Source organism: Prionailurus viverrinus, chromosome B4 (assembly GCF_022837055.1).
Source record: "Prionailurus viverrinus isolate Anna chromosome B4, UM_Priviv_1.0, whole genome shotgun sequence".
In the NCBI taxonomy this organism is placed as follows: domain Eukaryota; kingdom Metazoa; phylum Chordata; class Mammalia; order Carnivora; family Felidae; genus Prionailurus; species Prionailurus viverrinus.
Window position 1 is genome coordinate 75247658 of NC_062567.1, and position 14804 is coordinate 75262461.

Here is a 14804-nt window from a genome sequence, read left to right on the forward strand (position 1 = left end):
TTTATTTCAGGTATTGAATCTTGGGCTGTGGATACAAAATGTCAGACTTGACTTGCAGAAACGTCGTTGGTGTATCTAGGGTACCAGACAGTGGCCAGTGGGCCCTACCATGCAACTTCAGAGCAAAGGATGTGCTCAGGAACCTTAGGTTCTGTTCTAGCCTTTCGTATTCAGCAAAGATCTTTGAATAAGAAAAAAACAAAGGGTGATTGGAACATTAGAATATGTGCATGGAAAATAACGGCATACATGTAAGAGGAAAGCAATTTAATGCAATAAAATTTTTCATTTAATTTGTTAATATTATTTTCCTTCTCGCCACTACAATTACTGAGTTCTTGCAAATTCCATTAACATTTGCCACAGTTTGCACTCAGACAGTTGGCAGAAGTCCCCATGGTTTGTGTGGAACCAGTAGAGCAGACAGAGTTCATGTACATGATGTTAGTACAGTTAGCCCTCTTTTTAGGGATGCAAAGCATCCTTACAGTAAGTAATCCCATCAGGAGGTTCCCTGTGCAATCACAGTGTAAGTTAGTACCTGTTTCCTGGTTTGACTGCTCAAAGCAAGTGATTAAGTTAAACAAAAGCCAGTCCGGGATGAGGAAAGTCCATAAAGACCTCTTCACTGAATGCTGGCAACCTGTTTTATTAATCTAGCTGTTGTAGAGCAAGTAATGTGTTGGTAAATTTACAGATTTTTATTTTATTTCACTTTCTTTTGTAATAGTTCTTCCACATCTCTAGAAAAGGAAGTGGAGGGGTATGTAAGACCCAAGAAAGGCACAAAACGAGTGATTAAGTGTAGTGGGAAGCAAAGTAAACAACCATGTGACTATTTCACTTACCTTATAAGCTTTTTTTCCCCCTCACTCATAAGAAAAGTTCAGCCATGAGTGCAGACGGGTAAGACCTCTTTCATTTTGAGATCTTAATATAGACTCTTGGCATTAGAAATTGCTGGAAAGTTTTATAGGTCAAAGAAAATAAGTACATTTTGTGTTATGTATGGATATCGAAGACATGTTATTAATTAGATCCGAGTGTTTTCCATCTTTCATTTTAATTAGACTACATCCAGCCTGACCTTTGGGGGCTGCTAGGTTTTGTTCCTAGCCACATGCTCCTTCCTGACCATTAGTAAGTCTTCGGTTTGTACTGTCCCCTGTGGGTTGTGGGAGCTGCCACAACTTCACCTCCCACTCCTTATCTGGCTGCCTTCCGGCTTTCCAGTGGTGAGGCCTAGCGGTCCTCTGGGGGAGTGTGACTTCTGTGCCTGCTTGAACTCTGCTCTGGAGCCCTAGCTTTGCTCAGGATAGTGCTCAGAGAGAAGGTTTTTGTTTGTTTTTTAAGAGCAATATATTTATCACTCAGTGCAATCCGTTGCAGAATCTCAAGAAAAAAAAATCCTCCTCAGAAAGCAGTGCCACTTTTCTAGCCAGGATTGCAGACCCATCAGCTCCTTTTAGGTACTGCTTCTGTTTATAGGTGTTGACTTGTCATGGCCTTTCCAGGTTTGTTTGTTTGTTTGTTTGTTTGTTTGTTTTTCCTTCCATGGTTTACTCACAGAACCTAGTAAGAACTCTTATTTGTGGGAACTGACTGCCAACTTTTGGTGGTTATTATAAAAATCTGTGGATCTGTAGAGGTCAGAGTATGGGTACTAGTCTACATTTTGGGCAAGAGGGTATCTCTGATGTTTTCATGTATAAAATTTAGGTACCAGAACCCTTGTGATCTAGTTGTGGCTTTGGACTAATACACTGTGCTCCTGGGATGAACAGGGTTCTTTTTTTCCTATTTGGAAACGTGTTCCTCTTAGGGTACTGTCACCAAATAGGGTCCTGTTTCCTTCACAAGAATAAGTCCCATAGAACTAATATTGGGGCACCAGGGTGGCTTAGTCAGTTAAACATCCAACTCTTGATTTTGGCTCACGTCATGATCTCGTGGTCTGTGTGTTCAAGCCCTCCACCGGGCCCCTCACTGACCGTGCAGAGCCTGCTTGGGATTCTCTCTCTTTTTCTGTCTCTTTCTCTGCCTTTCCCTTGCTCGCTCGCTCTCTCTCAAAATAAATAAATAAACTTAAACTAGTATTTGAAAAGTTTTTGAGGTTCTTGCTCACGTATAGCAAATATAATTTTTTCCTTTTAACATTTTTAACAGCTTTAGTTATTTTTTTCTTCTATTGTTATTTTTAAAGTTTACAAGAAGTACAGTTGAAACAAATTTGGTATATAGTTCTGTGAGTTTTAACACATGTCTGGATTCATATATGTAACCACCTCCGCATTCAGCCTACTGAACAGTTCCATCACCTCAGAAAGTCTCCCCACTGCTGTCCCTTTGTAGTCACACTCTCCTTAACCCATAATCCTTACCAGCCACTGATTGGTTCCCCATTCCTAGGGTTTTGCCTTTTCTGGAATGTCATGTAAATGGAATCCTACCTACTACAGTACATAGCCTTTTGAGACTGGCTTCTTCCACTTAACATGGTGCCTTGGAGATTTGTCCATATTGTGTGTATCAATAGTTCATTCTTTTTCATTGCTAAGTAGTAGCCTACTGTAGGTTATGTGACAGTTTGTTTATCCACTCATTTGATGACCGGTGTTTGATTTGAGATGTGTCCAATTCCAAGCAATTGTGAATAGTGCTGCTGTAAACATTCGTGTATAGGTTTTTGAACCCAAATTCATATTTCTCAAAGATATCTCTAAGAGTGAGATTGCTAGGTAATATAGTGAGTGTGTGTTTACCTTTAGAAGAAACTATGAAACTATATTTTGTAGAGTGGTTATACCATTTTGTATTCCCACCAGCAATGTGTGAAAGTTCATTTACTCCAGGTCCTCATTTGCACTTGGCGTCTTTGGTGAAGCATCTGTTCAGATATTTTGCACATTTAAACAAATTGGATTATTTATTTTCTTGCTGTGTTTTGAGAGTTTAAAAAAATTACTTCTATCCTGGATAGAAAGTCTTTTATCGGATAAATTACCTGGATATATTTTCTCCTAGTTTGTAGCTTTTCTTTTTCTTCTCTTAACAGTGTCTTTTATAGAGCTACAGTTTTCAATTTTAAGTCTAATTTGTCTATTTCTTTTATGGATCGTGTTTTTGAGATCATACATAAGAATTCTTATATATGACACAAAGATGTTCTTTGCTTTCTTCTAAAAGTTTTATAGTTTCCCGTTTTTCATTTAGGTCTATGATCCATATGAGTTAATTTTTGTAGAAGGTATGAAATTTAGACCCAGGTTCATTTTTATTTACTTTTTGCAGATAGATGTGCGGTTATTCCCGCACCATTGCTATTGGAAAGACTATTCTTTTTCCATTGAATTTGTTTTGCACCCTTGTCAAAAGTCAATTGGCTATATTTGTGTGGGTCTTTTTCTAGACTCTCTATTCTGTTCCATTGATTTATGTGTCTGTCCCTTTCGCTGATACCAACTGACTACTGTAGCTTTATAGCAAGACTGACAATTGTGTGGTGTGAGCTTTCTAGCTTTCTTATTCTTTTTTTCAAAATTGCTTTGGCAGGGGCACCTGGGTGGCTCAGTCGGTTAAGCGTCCGACTTCAGCTCAGGTCACAATCTCGCGGTCCGTGAGTTCGAGCCCCGCATCGGGCTCTGTGCTGATGGCTCAGAGCCTGGAAACTGCTTCCGATTCTGTGTCTCCCTCTCTCTCTGCCCCTCCCCTGTTCAGGCTCTGTCTCTCTCTGTCTCAAAAATAAATAAACATTAAAAAAAAACCCTGATATTCAAAATTGCTTTGGCTATTCTAATCCTTTGGTCTTTCCATATCAATTTTAGAGTCAGTTGGTCTATATGTTGCAAAAACTCCTGCTTGCATTTTGATTGGAACTGCATTAAATCTGTAGATAAGTTGAGAGTTGATACCTTAACTATATCGTATATTCCAATCAATGAACATGATGTATATCTTCATCTATTTAGGTTGCATTTGATTAATCAGCATTTTATTGTTTTGAGCATACAGATTTGCACATTATTTTGTTAGATTTATTCTTAAATATTTTTTTTGAGCTATTTTTAAAGTTTTTGTTTTAGACTTCAATTTCTAATTCATTCTTAGGGTATAGAAATATGATGACTTTTTTATGTTGAATCTGTATTCTACAACCTTGTTAAACTCACTTAATAGTCCTAGAAGCCTTTTTAGAGATTATGGGGACTTTTATATAGACAATTATGTCATCTATGAATAGTGACAGCTTAATTTTTTCCTTTCTAATGTATATGCTTTTTATTTCTTTCTCTCTTCCACCCTTATTATAGACTTTACAGGCTGCCAGTAGGATATTGAATGAGAGTAGTGAGAGTAGATATTCATGCTTTCTTCCTGTTCTTAGGGAAAAAGCATTTAGTCTTTCACCATTAAGTATGATGGTAGCTGTTGGTTTTTGTAGGTGTTCTTTATAAGGCTTGGTTCCCCTCTATTCCTAGTTGCTGAGAGTTTTTTCAGGAATGGATGTTGAGTTTTGTCAAATGCTTTTTCTGTATCAATTGATATGATCATAGGATTTTTTTTTCTTCTTTAATCTGTTAATGTAATAGATTACACTGATTGATTTTTAATATTGAACCAGCCTTGCATTCTTAGGGTAAACATCACTTGGTTGTGATGAGGTACTCTTCTATAATGTTGATTTGCTAATTTGTTGAGTTTTACATCTGTGTTCATGAGGATATTATCAGTCTGTAGTTTTGTTTTTTTCTTGTGCTGTCTTTGTCTAGTTTTTGGTATCAGGATAATGCTGGTCTTGCAAAATAAGTTAGAAAGTATTTCTGTTGATATTTTTTGGAATAGAATGTGTAGAATTCCTTCTCTTAAGTATTTGGTAGGATTCTCTAGTGAAGGCATTTGTGCCTAGGATTTTTTGTGTGTGAAGGTTTTATCTGCAAATTAGATTTCTTTTTTTTTTTTTAATTTTTTTAATGTTTATTTACTTGAGAGAGAGACAGTGTGCGGGGAGGGGCAGAGAGAGGGAGACACAGAATCTGAAGCAGGCCCCAGACCCTGAACTATCAGTCCAGAGCCCAATGCAGGGCTTGAACTCATGAACCATGAGATCATGACCTGAGCCGAAGTCGGATGCTTAACCGACTGAGCCACCCAGGTGCCCCTAGATTTCTTTATTAGATATAAGACAACTCAGGTTGTATATTTCTTTTGGGGTGAATTTTGATACTTTGCGACTTTGAAAGAATTGTTTCATTTCATATAAGTCGGTGAAATTAATGTACATTCCATGTACTGTTCCCTTGTTACCCTTTAAAAAAATTTTTTTTTACATTTATTCATTTTTGAGAGACAGAGACAGAGCACAAGTGGGGGAGGGGCAGAGAGAGAGGGAGACACAGAATCCGGATTAGGCTCTAGGCTCCCAGCTATCAGCACAAAGCCCGAAGCAGGGCTCGAACTCACAAACCTCGAGATCATGACCTGTGCCGAAGTCAGATGCACAACTGACTGAACCACCCAGGCACCCCCCTTATTATCCTTTTAATGTGTGGGGGTCTATAGTGATATTCTTTCTTTCCTTCCTGATACTGATAATTTTGTGTATTCATTCTTTTTTTCTTTGAGTAGAGGCTTATCAATTTTATCCACCTGTTCAAAGGACCAGCTTTTTAAAAAAATGTTTATTTTTGAGAGAGAGAGAGAGAGTGTGTGTGTTCATGAGCATGTGCAAGTTGAGGAGGGGCAGAGACAGAGGGAGACACAGAATCTGAAGTAGGCTCCAGGCTCTGAGCTGTCAGCACAGAGCCTGATGAGGGGCTTGAACTCATGATCTGTGAGATCATGAACTGAGCCAAAGTTGGACACTTAACCAACTGAACCACCCAGGCGCCCCCAGAAAACCAGCTTTTAATTTTATCGATTTTTCTCCACTGTTTTTCTTTACATTGTTTTCTGTTTATATTGTTTTTCTTATATTTCTTTTCTTCTTTCTGTATGCTTTAATTTACTCTTCTGTGTTTGTTTATAAGTTTTTTTGTTTTGTTTTTTGTTTTTGTTTTTGTTTTGAGAAAGAGAGAGTGCAAGGGGTGGTGTGGCAGAGAGAGGGAGAGAGAGAATCCCAAGCAGGCTCCATGCCCAATGCAGAGCCCGACCCGGGGCTTGATCTCACATGAGATCAAGACCTGAGCCAAAATCAAAAGTCGGACACTTAACTGACTGAGCCACCTGGCCACCCCTCTTCTGTTTTTTGTTTTTGTTTTTGTTTTTTTTTTAAGATGGAAGTTTAGATTGTTTGAGACTTTCTTTTCTTTCTTTTTTTTTTTTTCAACGTTTATTTATTTTTGGGGGGACAGAGAGAGACAGAGCATGAACGGGGGAGGGGCAGAGAGAGAGGGAGACACAGAATCGGAAACAGGCTCCAGGCTCTGAGCCATCAGCCCAGAGCCTGACGCAGGGCTCGAACTCCCGGACCGCGAGATCGTGACCTGGCTGAAGTCGGACGCTTAGCCGACTGCGCCACCCAGGCGCCCCGAGACTTTCTTTTCTAATAGAAGTTTTTAATACTATAAATTTCCCTAATTTCTCTGTAAACACTGCTGTGACTATATTTTACAAATTTTGGTATGTTGAAATTTTATTTCCCTTGAGACTTCCTTTTTGAGCAATTATTTGGAAGTGTGTTGATGTGAGGTAGTCCAGAGTCTTTCATTCATTGATTTCTAGTTTAATTCCATTATTGTCAGAGAACATACTTTGTATGATTTCAGTACTTTTACAACTGTTGAGATTTGTTTTACCAGCCAAGATATGGTCTATCTTGGTGAATGTTCCATGTGCACTTGAAAAGAATGTATATTCTGCTGTTGTTTGGTGGAATGTTCTATAAATGTCAATTATATCAATTGATTGATGGTGCTGTTCATTTCTTCTGTATCCTTAATTTTTTTCCTCCTCTCTCTCTTTTTCTAAAATGGTGATTTGATTATTTAATTGAAACATTATATTCTACCTTTTTATTTTTTTTAGTTTTTTGAAGTATAATTGACCAATAGGAATTGTGTATATTTAAGGTATACAACTTTATGTTTTGATATCCTTGATTGGTTTTTATTTAGTTGTCCGGTTGATTACTGAGAAAGGAAGATTCAAATCTCCAACTGTAATTGTAGATCTGTCCATTTCTTCCCTTAGTTCTGTCAAGTTTTGTTTCATATATTTTGAGTCTCTTTTGTTGGGTGTATATACATTTAGTGAATTGCCCTTTTATCATTATTTCATGTTCTTTCGTTCCTGGTGATTTTCCTTGCTTTGAAGTCCACTTTGTCTGATATTAATATAGCCACTCCAGATTCCTGTTGATCATATTTTCATGTATATATTTTCCTCTCTTAAACATTTTTTGATTTTGAAATAATTTCAAATTATTAAAAGAGTTTCAAAAGTAGTACAGAGTTCCTATGTGTCCTTCACTTAGCTTTCCCTAATATTAACCTCTTATATAGCCTTAGTACATTTATCAAAACTGAGAAATTAGCATTAGTATTAGTACTCTATTAAGTAACCTCAGGATTTTATTTGGATTTCACCAGATTTTCTAGTAATGTCCCTTTTCTGTTCCCATAATCCAATTCATATTGCATTTAGCATCCTTTTTCTTTTTTTGAGAGAGAAAGAGAGCATGAGGGAGGGCAGAGAGAGAGGGAGAGAGAGAATCCCAAGCAGGCTCTGCACTGCCAGCACAGAGCACGACATGGTACTCAAACTAATGAACTGTGAGATCATGACCTGAGCCAAAACCAAGAGTTGGATGCTTAACCAACTGAGCCACCCAGGTGCCCCTGACAATCTCTCTTCTAATTGATGTGTTTAGACCATTTGCATTTAACATAATTATTGCTTTCGATTCAAGTCTGCCATTTTATTATTTATTTTGTTTGCTCCTTCTGTTTTGTATTTACTTCCCTTCTGTTCTTTTGGATTATTTGAATATTTTTTTAGTACTCTATTTTAGTTTACTTATTAAGTTTTTTTACTATCTTGTATAGTTATTTTAGTTTTGACTGAGGATTACAATATACATACTTATTCATTCTACTTAGAATAGGTATTAACTACTTACAGTGGAATGTAGAAACTTTAGCACCATTAGATTTACCTCTTTACCCTCTTCCTTTTATGTTGTAATTGTCATATGTATTACATCTACATTCATTGAAAGCACCATCAGACATTGTTTAATTTTTGCTTTTTACCACATTTATATTTTAAAGAACTAAAGAGGAGTAAAAATGTCTATGACATTTACTCAGATATTTATCATTTCTGTTTTAATGCATTCCGGAAATTCTAAGTTCTCCTTAAGTATCATTTCCCTTCCTGAAGAATTCCCCTTAGCCTTTCTTTTGGCAGATGTGCTGGTAATGTCTTCTGTTGGTTTTCTTCATGTGAGAATTCATTCCTTCATCATTTTTGAAGGCTATTTTCCCTGGATATAAAATTTTAGGTTGACAGTTGTTTTTTCCCAGCACTTAAAAATCTTGTTCCATTGCCTTCTGTCCTCCATGACACATCCAGAATCATTCGCATTATTGTTTCTGTATAAGTAATGCATAATTTTTATGATTATTTTCAAGATTTTTTTTCTTTGTTTTAGTTTTCACCGGGCAAGAATGTCTTTAAGTTTATCCTATTTGCCATGCACTGAGTTTCTTGAATGTAGTTTATGTCTTTTACCAACTTCGGGAAGTTTTTGGCTATTATTTCTTCAAATATTTTTCCTGGACCACACTCTTTCTCCTTTCCCTATGGGCCTTTGATGATTAAGTGTTAGGTCTTCTGTATTGTTCAGCTTGGATAATTTTTGTGGGTTCCATCTTCAAGTTCACTGACTCTTCTGTCATCTTAATTCCACTTTTGATCCCACCCAGCAGATTTTAAAATTTCTGTTATTGTATTTTCTAATTTAAAATGTTCTATTTGGGGGTACCTGGGTGGCTCAGTTGGTTTAGTGTTCAACTCTTGATTTCAGCTCAGGTCATGATCTCACAGTTTGTGAGATCAAGCCCCATGTTGGGCTCCATGCTGATGGCATGGAGCCTGCTTGGGATTCTCTCTCTTTCTCTCTCTCTGCCCCTACCCTGCTCATGTACACTTGCTCTCTCTCTCTCAAAATAAATAATTTTTTCCTGAAAATCCGGCCCACCTTGGAGCTCATGGGTCTCCTGATTTTAGGCTGGTCCCAATGCTGAGCCCACAACAGTAGGGTGGTCAAGCCATGATACCCAGGGAAAGGCTACTATTATTCTGAGGTGGCTTGACAGGGATGAGCCACTAAAACCAACCTTAGCTTTGGAATATACATATGGAAGAAAAGTAAAAGGGAATAATATACCAAAAGATATTGCTCACTTTTGGAAACTAGGTGGAGGAACCTCCTTATAGGACTTAAGCAGCATACTCATCACAAGTGACACTTTATGGACGTTTTCTATTGTTCTTGTTTTGGATCTTTCAAAACCTAATGACCTTTGGCCCACCACGGAAAATGTGTTGCAAGCCACAAAAAGCCACGTAGATAAAGTGATAATGAAACCGAGGAAGACAAATTCTAAAGCAGCTTCTGAAATGAGACAGAAAATATGGAGTAATATGCAGAAGGACCATCCAGTGAGTTGCTGGTGGAATTATTCCTGGAATTCTTAGTTCCATACGTAGTTAAAGATAATAACATCACAGACAACTTCCTTAGATTCTTATGTGTGATTGGAAATTCAATTGATGTAGATGAACTTGTTCACTGGAAAATTATAGCAATTTAATAAAACCTCAGTGAAAACAAAACTGTAAAACAAACAAAAAAATTTTTCCCCCCAATTTGGTTCCTGTGTGTGTGTGTGTGTGTGTGTGTGTGTGTGTATGTTCTATTCCTTCGTTGAGATTATGTTTCCATTTACTTCAAGAGTGTTTGCCTTTATTTCCTGGTGTATGATTATAATAGCTGCTTTAAAGTCTTTGATAATTTTATAGGTTGGGGTTGGTGTCTGTTCATTGTCTTTTCCCTTGTGTGAGATGTTCAGATTTTTTTATATCAGTTTGGATTTGTATCTTGGATATTTTGAATATTATGTTGTGAGACTTTGAGTCTTGTGTAAATTTTATAGAGAATGTTTCTGTTTGCTTGTTTGAGCAGTCCACCAGTCTTGTTAGGTTCAGGCTATAAGTACTTACCTGTCTTCTATGGGCTGGTGTTCAGTATCTGTCCAATCTTCAAAGTATTTGCAGTGCTATTTGTGTCTGTTCCATGTGGGTACCAGTCAGTGGCCATTCTCAGACCTGGGCAGTCGTATACCATTTATTAATAGATGAGTTGTCAAAGCCTTTGGTATGTGTTTAGGGTCAGATACATGCCATGTGCAGCTTAGGGATGAGCCCTGGAGTTCACATCCAGCCTTATTGAGCTCCCTCCTCTTCCTGTTCTCTCAAACTTTCCAGACCCAAAGCATTCTCCTTTTCGCTCCTCTCTCTAAAAAACTGAAACTTTAGCTTTCTGCTCTGCTTTGAACTTCCTGGAACTACATTTCCTTGAGAACCAAATGGCAAGGGGGTAGAGAAAGAAAACAAGAGAATGGAGATGGCCTCTTTGCTCTGGGGATTGCAGTTTCTCTGGTCAGAGAAAAGCTTTTCCTATTCGGCTGCTGTTGTCATTGCCATCACTGCCTATTTGTTTTGGGGTAAAGCAGGAGCAAACAAAAGAGAGGAACAAAATCGGGATTTCCTCTATTTCTTTTGACCTTTAGGGGCTCCCTTTCCTGTTGTTGTTGTTGTTGTTGTTGTTGTTGTTTTGTTTTGTTTTGTTTTGTTTGTTTGGTTTTTTGCACCAAAAACGGAGGTCTTGGAGCTCTTTCTTTCTGCACCTGGTATACAGTTCTGGGTTGGGGCTGCCTTTGAGTTCAGTCCAGGAAGTCCCAGAAGAAGAAAAAAGGAAAACTCTCTGTTGATTTCATGATACTTTGAGTTTTGGTTTCTTTTCCCAGTCCTCTGGCGATCAGTGACTTTTAAATCCTCAGACAAAGCATGGAGTAGCTGTATCTAGGGATTTTAGTTGAGTTCAGTGGGAGAGAGAGGGTGGAATGGACTTTTATTCCATCTTAACTGGAACCAGAAATTTGGCTTATTTATTAAATACATGCTGAGATGAGGTGAGAAAGGTGGTGGCTTCAAGGAGGGTTATCAGTCCCAAAAGATCAAATGACTGGGTGAACAGGCCTCACGGTCCCTGGTGGAGGAGGTGCCTCAGGGTAAGACTGCAGCATTTTGGGCGTGGTATGCTCTCTCCCCCATCTTTTTAATTTTAAAATTAAAAAAAAAAAATTTGAGTAGATAATGTATTTGCAGGGGAACAAAGAGAGAGAGGTTAAGTTTCCTTCACTTACTCTAGCCACCAGTTCCTTCCCCTGGAGACACCCAGTGACCAGCTTCTTTTGTATCCTTGCAGAGATATTCCACACATTACCAAACATAAAGTGGGAATAAGCGTGCATATATTAACAAATGTTCTGTACACACTGCTCCATGCCTGGCTTTCTCACTTGATATGTCCTGGAGACCATAGCAGTGTCTGTAGAAGGCCTCATTATTTTTAGCAGTAGTGAAGAATACTGTTGAGTGAATATAATACGATTTATCACTAAGTCATTTATTAGTGGGTGTTATTGCATCCATAAATGTACATTTATTTAGTAAATAAATACTCTATTGATTTCAGTCCTTTTGTTATTATAGAAAAGTTGCATTGTATATCCTTGTACACACATTTTACATATGTGAAACAGTACCTAGGAGTAAAGAGTATGTATGTCCATTTAAAATTGCCAAATTTTTAATAGCATGCTGGTGTCTTATTTCATGCTACTGCAAATAACCCATCAACTCTTTAAGCTTTGGTGAGTAGAGGCATATTAGAATAGGTAATAGAAGCCTTCATATAATCTTAACTTTAAATTTTCTAATTCTGGTTAACATCTAACTCTGGTTCTGCCAGGTAATTTACCAAAATCGTGTGGGGAGCAAAAGAAAGCAGATTAATTGGCATTTACCTTATTTCCTCCTTCTATTTCTATTAAGAGATGTGCCAACAAGCTGTAGAGAAAATAGTGTAAGATGACTATTTAGTAAACAGCCAAAAGGAAAAATAAATATGACAGTCAAGAGGACTTGGATGGCCTATGATTAGTCAGTTCCTAATCCTCGCATGTTGGTTTGAATTCAGGCCTTTCTTTTGAGGAACATTTTGTCCACCATGTATTTCCACCTGCACAACCATGCCTATCTATGTCCATGGAGCAGGCTGCTGTCATTTACTATATTTATGGGGGAACAGAAACCATACAAATACAATGATCATTTTTTTCTGATCTCTAGATCAGCCTATGTGATATGAAAGTTTTATGGAAGAAGCGGTCTTGGAGACACAGTTAATATCATGGGGACCAAAGTGTCATCAGTTAGGGTCTGTTTGTTTGTTTGTTTGTTTGTTTGTTTAGAGGGAGTGTGTGCATGTGAACAGGGGAGAGGGGCAGAGGGAGAGAAGAGAATCTTAAGCAGGCTCCATGATCAGTTCTGAGCCCAGTGTGAGGCTTGATCCTACAACCCTGGGATCACAACCTGAACTGAAACCAAGAATTGGACGTTCAACCAACTGAGCCACCCAGGCACCCCAGGGTTTGTTTTTTTAATGGTTTATGGTGTTGGTTTGAAAACAAGGGTTTAAGGTGTAGCATTTTCCTAATAACAGTCTTTGTGACTTTGTATGTAAGACTAAAAATCAGATCAATGAGATACTTAAAATTTTTCATGTTTACTTAGCTTTAATTGTGTTAGTATCTGCTTCAATTAATTTCAGTAAATAATAAAATTAGCTAGAACATTAATATGAAAAAAAAAAGAATTTTTAAAGGGAATGAATGGTGTGTTCTTTCCAAGTGGGGACCCTACTTGGGTAAATTATTAAGCAATAAAACTGGTTTGGGTGGCTCTTCAAATAGTCACCTTATTTTAATTTTTTAGGTATTTAACCTCATATTATCTGAGAGATAAGGATGAGCATGTATTCATTATTTGAAGAAATACAATGCAGTAGAAAATACAAAGCAAAAACAGTTATCTTGGGAGACCATGCACTTTAATACAGTAAAGCAATTATTACATAGAATATTGTTGGAATTTTGTGTTTGATTTGCCTTCTGAATCTGTTCCATATCAGTAAAATAAAAAAAAAAAAAGAAAAAACAAAAAACCCACTCTCTATGATCAGACACCACTATGGGGCAGACTGGGAAGGAAAAGTCGATGGTTCTTATAATGACTAGCAGGCTTACTGGAAGATACTAAGAAGGGACTCACACACGATATCCTTGGTCTTATCTCACATTGTGGTTTCATAGAGTAATGTGACAGAGGAAAGACTGTCAAGAAACTTTTTATTGCTTAAATGCTGTATCTTTTACTTTTTATCTTCATAAAGTTCTGTGACCTCTGTTTAGCATATAAAGCAAGTTAAGCAAGTGTGGCCCTTGCCAACTATAAACTGATCATATGTCTTTGGGTCTAGAAATTCCCTTTTGAATGCTATTTTCTGAATTTGGATTAGAGATCAGAGCCAGTATACATCTTTCCCAGAGGGCAGCCAATTAATTCTTAGAATTTTATTTTATTTACTAATGTGTCTTTTTTCTTTCTTTTTTTTAAAGTTTATTTATTTACTTTGAGACAGAGAGAGAGCTCCTGTGTGCACAGGGGAGGGGCAGAGAGAGAGAGAGAGAGAGAGAGAGAACTCCAGGCAAGCTCTGTGCTTTTAGCATGGAGCCTGACTCAGGGGCTCGAACCCACAAACCGTGAGATCATGACCTGAGCTGAAACCAAAAACTGATTGCTTAACTGACTGGGCCACCCAGGTGCCCTGAATTCTTAGAATTTTACATCATTACCTTAAACATGTAGTGCTGATTTCCATTCAGGAATACAAAGTGCATTGTGTTGATGACCTCTTTTAGATAGTGCATTCTCAAAACACTGATAGTAATAGTATGAGTGTCAGGTGTTACTCACCAGGGCTGATATCTTATGAAGAGCCTGTGCAGTTATTTGGCTATAGAGTGGGACATTGCTGTTATGAGTTCATATACACAGTGTTGCTTCTGGAATAATTTAATCTGGAAGTGGAGATACTGGGGTGGTTCAGATCTCTTTCGTTCTATGTCAGAGCCAATCGCAAGTAAGAAGGAAGGGACAGAGTCTTAGCCATGGCCCTTGGCATTTTAAAGGCTGGCCAGTGTCCAGACCAGACAAGGTGAGAGTCCCAAGAGAGGCCAGAGTTCTGCTATGTAGGCCTGAGAAGCCCAGTTAATCTCATCTGAAGGCATGGAAAGGAAGGAAGAAGTCCTCATCAAAGAAAGAGCATGTAGTTCTGTATTTTATGGATTCTACCTCTGGTAAAGAAGCATCTGACCAGGAATGTGCCAGGAGAATGCATTATCTTCATCAACAGAAGTATTATTACAACAAATTTAGTTTACAATAGATAGTAGGTCAAGTGCACTTTATTCCCTCTCTGTAACAGATGTGCCTAATACTGTGATCCTATACTTTTGTCACACAGAAATTTTGCAGATAAAGTATTAATTAGTTTTCACACTAGTTTGACCTTAAACCAGCATTATATTATTAAAAAATCAACTTTTTATTTTGGAATAATTTTAGATTCACAAAAAAGTTGCAAATACAGAAAGTTCTGTATATGCCTTACTCAG

At 37.6% G+C, this 14804-nt stretch overlaps 1 pseudogene; it reads left to right on the top strand.

Annotated features, from left to right (window-relative positions):
• Positions 1 to 396: 396 nt before the first annotated feature.
• On the top strand, positions 397 to 9815 carry LOC125170610 (cytoplasmic dynein 2 light intermediate chain 1-like; annotated as a pseudogene).
• Positions 9816 to 14804: the final 4989 nt, after the last annotated feature.